Source organism: Schistocerca serialis, chromosome 6 (assembly GCF_023864345.2).
Source record: "Schistocerca serialis cubense isolate TAMUIC-IGC-003099 chromosome 6, iqSchSeri2.2, whole genome shotgun sequence".
NCBI lineage: Eukaryota > Metazoa > Arthropoda > Insecta > Orthoptera > Acrididae > Schistocerca > Schistocerca serialis.
The window spans coordinates 433,355,991-433,361,891 of record NC_064643.1 but is presented as its reverse complement, the minus strand read 5'-3'; positions in this window follow the sequence as shown (position 1 = coordinate 433,361,891).

Below are 5,901 nucleotides of genomic sequence, written 5' to 3'. Positions count from 1 at the left end.
ACCTACAACTTACTGTAACTTTCTGCAGGAGTGCAATCACTCTATTATTCCCTTATTATTTTTTTGAAGCTCATGTAAGTCTTGTTTTGTATGCTACGCAACTAACAAAAGCATTCACAAACATACTATTACTCTCAAATGAATATGACTGAAGAACAGAAATCAGCTGTATAACGATAAGAGGAATCAATAAGGTTCTTCTAAAACTTCTAATTTTTTTTAGTATTATTGACTGGCTAACCCACTAGCAAGTCCTCTGTCTCTCTCCCCTCAAGTTACGTAGAGAGATTCCCACTCGTATCGCATATTCCACCGTGAGTGCGTCGGGAATAATCTGTTCAAGAGCGCCCGGGAGATAATTTGTAGGGGGTGGCGACACTGGTGGGTATGAACCACGTTTAATATGTCAGAGGGTGAATGATGACCTCTAAGTAGCCATAAAAAGTTTCAATTCCGATTCTTAAACACCTGGCTACACTATATTTTTTCGTTTCATGAGAGGTAGGGAGGAAGGTGCAGCTCCCCTTGCCCCCAGGTATGGCCGATCTTGAACTATTTCAAAACGGAGATATGCTGTGCTACGTTTGCTCCAACGAGCCGAACAATTGCTTTTATCATTCCACGTTAACGAGTGTTAACACTTTTATTCTTCTGTAACTGTCATTTTTAATATAATTCAGTAATACTTAAGTTCAATTTACTTGAGAGCAGTCAGATTTCACTGTGGACTTTGTAAGTGGGCTGCTTCTGTGTTGGCAACCCTATGTAGCGCTTTGCATTGGATCTCTGACTGCGCTTTCTTTGTAAGAGACTCTGTGGCTGCTTGGACTCGTTGTTGGAAGTTAATCGCCAGTAGTGTTGGGCAGCTGGAAGTTAGTCGCCAGCAGTGATGGAAGTACTTTTGGTTAGTTGGAGGTGAACAGCGAGCAGTGATTGATGTTAAATGAGAGATTTTAGAACTGATGGAGGGTAGAGGCCTGAAGTGTTAGCGTAGGGTAACGATCTGGAAGTATCCGACTTGGAAATTGAAAATTATTCATGATTATATATCTTTGTACTGGATGTCAATGACGATTTATATTCGTGTTTGAACTGGATGTCACATTATTAAGGTAAAAATACATTATTTGGTTTGCAACAAAATCTTTCCTTTGCTAACCACATGCCAATTAGTATTTAGTGGCTTTAGTACCTAGAATCTTTTATTTAGCTGGCAGTATTGACGCTCGCTGTATTGCAATAGTTCACATAATGAAGATTGTTCTGAGGTAAGTGCTTAATGAATCATCCAAGTACATATCTACAGGCTCTGAGATATACAGGGTGATTCAAAAAGAATACCACAACTTTAAAAATGTGTATTTAATGAAAGAAACATAATATAACCTTCTGTTATACATCATTACAAAGAGTATTTAAAAAGGTTTTTTTTAACTCAAAAACAAGTTCAGAGATGTTCAATATGGCCTCCTCCAGACACACGAGCAATATCAACCCGATACTCCAACTCGTTCCACACTCTCTGTAGCATATCAGGCGTAACAGTTTGGATAGCTGCTGTTATTTCTCGTTTCAAATCATCAATGGTGGCTGGGAGAGGTGGCCGAAACACCATATCCTTAACATACCCCCATAAGAAAAAATCGAAGGGGATAAGATCAGGGCTTCTTGGAGGCCAGTGATGAAGTGCTCTGTCACGGGCTGCCTGGCGGCCGATCCATCGCCTCGGGTAGTAGACGTTCAGGTAGTTACGGACAGATAAGTGCCAATGTGGTGGCGCTCCATCCTGCTGAAATATGAATTGTTGTGCTTCTTGTTCGAGCTGAGGGAACAGCCAATTCTCTATCATTGCTGGATGCGTGCTACATTTTCATCACTCGTTCTCGGGCATCCAGAACTTTTCCCTTTGCACAAACACCCATTCTCTGTAAACTGTTTATACCAACGTTTAATACACCTCCTATCAGGAGGTTTAACACCATACTTCGTTCGAAATGCACGCTGAACAACGGTCGTCGATTCACTTCTGCCGTACTCAATAACACAAAAAGCTTTCTGTTGAGCGGTCGCCATCTTAGCATCAACTGACGCTGACGCCTAGTCAACAGCTCCTCAAGCGAACAAATGTACAACTAAATGAAACTTTATAGCTCCCTTAATTCGCCGACAGATAGTGCTTAGCTCTGCCTTTTGTCGTTTCAGAGTTTTAAATTCCTAAAGTTGTGGTATTCTTTTTGAATCACCCTGTATTAGGTCTCCGTGGACAGCAGAGACATAACACTAACCACTTAGCTCTAGAGCTTACAAGAAATTTGCTCAGTTCCTAGTAAAACCAGTCCTCGTTTAGACTCCATGTAAGTCGCTGGTGATGGACACTTGCTTGTGGAGAATTTCTGACGTTTTTCTTTCGATTCACATTATGGTATCGTATGTGCTATTTCGTTGGTTAGAAGCCGTACAGAGATCACCACATTTTCTATTTCAGCATTAACAGGCCTATATTATCCACGTGGTAGGGAAGTTAGAAAAGCTGAAAAGGGAAATGCAAAGGTTCAGTCAAGATATAGTACGGGTCAGTGAAGTCAAATGGAAAGGAGACAAACATTTCTGGTCAGATAAATAGCATAAAGGGAGTAGGATTCGTTATCAATAGGACATCAGGGCAAAGAGTATGTTACTGTAAACAGTTCAGTGATTCTTATCAGAATGGAGAGCAACCAACACCGACAACGCTAGTACAGATATACATGCCGACGTCGCAAGCTGAAGATGAAGAGACAGAGAAAGTATTTGATAATATGGAAAGGGTAATACAATACGCAAAGGGAGATGAAAAACTAAAACTCATGGTGGACTGGAATGCATTGTAGGGGAAGGAATAGAGGAAAAAGATACGGGAGAATAAGGGCCTGGGACAAGGAATGAGAGAGGAGAAAGGCTAAGAGATCTGTAATAAATTTCAACCAGTAATAGTGAATACTCTGTTAAAGACTCACAAGAGGAGGAGGTATACTTGGAAAAGGCCAGGTGATACAGATACATTTCAGTTAGGTTACATCATGGTCAGACAGAGATTCCGAAATCAGATTCTGGATTGTAAGGTGTACCCAGGAGCAGGTATAGACTCAGATCACAATGTAGTAGTGGGCTGAAGTCTAAGAGATCAGTCAGGAAGAATTATTCCGAAAGGAACAGGATACAGTAATATTAAGGAATGACGAGATATGCTTGAAGTTATCTAAAGCTGTAGCTACAGCAGTAAGGAATTGTCCAGTAGGCAGTACAGTTGAAGAGGAATGGACATCTCTAAAAATGGCAATCACAAAAGCTGGAGAGAAAAACATTGGTACAAAAATGGTAAATGCAAAGAAACCATGGCTAACAGAAGATATACTTCAGATGATCGATTTAAGGGTGAAGTACAAAAATGTTCAGAGAAGTTCAGGAGTGCAAATATAAAAGTCGCAGAGGAATGAAATAAATAGGAAGCGCAGGGAAGCTAAGACGAAATGACTCCACGAAAAATGTTAAGAAATCGAAAAAGAAATGATAGTCGGAAGGACTGACTCAGCATACAGGAGAGTCAAAAAAACTTCGGTGAAATTAAAAGGAAGGGAGATCAAATTAAGAGTGCAACCGGTATTCCGTTGTTAAATCCAGAAGAGAGAGCAGATAGGTGGAAAAAGTACATTGAAGGCCTCTATGAAGGGGAAGAAATTCCTGATTTGATAGAAGAAGAAACAGGACTAGATTTAGAAGAGATGGGGGATCCAGTATTAGAATCAGAATTTAAGAGAGCTTTGGAGTACTTAACATCAAATACGGCAGAAGGGATCGATAACAATCCATCAGAATTTCTAAAATCATTAGGGGAAGTGGCAACAAAATGACTCTTCACTTTGGTGTGTAAAATGTACAAGTCTGGCCGTATACCGTCTGACTTTCGAAAAAATATCATCCACACAATTCCGAAGACGGAAAGAGCTGACAAGTGCGAGAATTATCGCACAATCAGTTTAACAACTCATGCAACGTAGTTGCTGACAAGAATGATATACAGAAGAATGGAAAAGAAAATTGTGGATGCGTTAGATGACGATCAGTTTGGCTTTAGGAAAGGCAAAGGCACCAGAGAAACAATTCCGACGTTTAGGTTGATAATGGAAGCAAGACTAAAGAAAATTCAAGACTCGTTCATAGGATTTGTCGACCTGGAAAAAGCGTTCGACAATGTAAAATGGTGCAAGATCTTCGCCATTCTGACAAAAATAGGGGTAAGCTTTAGGGAGAGACGGATAATATACAATATGTACAAGAACTAAGAGGGAATAGTAAGAGTGGACGACCAACAACGAAATACTTGGTTTAAAAAGGGTGTAAGACAGGGATGTAGTCTTTCGCCCCTACTGTTCAATCTCTACATCGAAGAAACAATGACGGAAATAAAAGAAAGATTCAGGAGTGGAATTAAAATTCAAGGTGAAGTGGTATCAATGATACAATTCGCTGATGACATTGCTATTCTGTGTAAAAGTGTAGAAGAATTACATGATCTTCTGAATGGAATGAACTGTCTAATGACTACAGAATATGGACTCAGAGTAAATCGAGGAAAGACGAAAGTAATGAGAAGTAGTATAAATTAGAACAGCGAGAAACTTAACATCAGTTTTGATGGTCACGAAGTAGATGAGGTTAAGGAATTGTGCTACCTAGGCAGCAAAATAACCTATGACGGGCGGAGCAAGAAGAACATGAAAAGCAAACCAGCACTGGCGAAAAAGGCATTCCTGGCCAAGAGAAGTGTACTAGTATCAAACACAGTCCTCAATCTGAGGAAGAAATTTCTGAGAATGTAAGTTTGGAGCACAGCATTGTACAATAGTGAAACATGGAATGTGGAAAAACCGGAACAGAAGACCATCGAAGCATTTGAGACGTGGTGCTACAGACGAATTTTGAAAATTAGGTGGACTGATAAGGTAATGAATGAGGAGGTTCGACGCAGAATCGGAGAGGAAAGGAATATTTGGAAAACACTGATAAGGAGAAGGGACAGGATGATAGGACATTAGTTAAGACAAGAGGGAATAACTTCCATGGCACTAGATGGAGATGTAGAGGGCAAAAACTGTAGAGGAAGACAGAGATAGGAATACATCCAGCGGGTATGTATGTGCTATTCTGAGATGAAGAGGTTGGCACAAGAGAGAAATTCGTGGCGGGCATGACTAAAAAAAAATGGCGTTAATATCATTAAGGTAGTTGAGACTGTCAGCTTGACGTAGTTGCTGGGCTTAGGACACAATGAGGCAGACTGTTCTACCAGGGAACACTAGCTTCACTAACTTGTGGGTTGTTCAGTACATTCTGCGACGAGGTGAAGAAATAGGGCAGCTGTCTACTTCGGGCTTTCGCAAGCCCAGAGCGGAAATAGTGGCGGAGAGGATACACTTAGTACGGTGCAAGAGGCAACCCACTTCTCTCTAGGTTAACAGAGGAAGAACATCTGCCTGGCGGAGAAGATAGTTCAAAGAAAAGTCGAGCTTCCCCTGCCTGCCGCCACCATCCAGAAAAGCATGCGGGGCAAGAGACACCGAAATGAAAGACTCATGGATCGGTACTCCAGACTAGGGGCACTTAATCTGAAGGACAATGGAAGCAACAAATCAGATGGATAAATAAAGGGTATTGGGAAAAGGAATTGCGATTTTTGGAATTGGTAACATAGACGTGCGAAGAATAAAGAAAATGGAGTGTTAGATTTACTACATGAATTACAATAATACCAGACAGATTTTATATTTATTCAGAGATACAAATCCGGATAAGAGCGAGTAGGACTCGCACACCAAGAATTCCGTACAAAGTTTATTATGTATATAGATTGTTCACCCATCA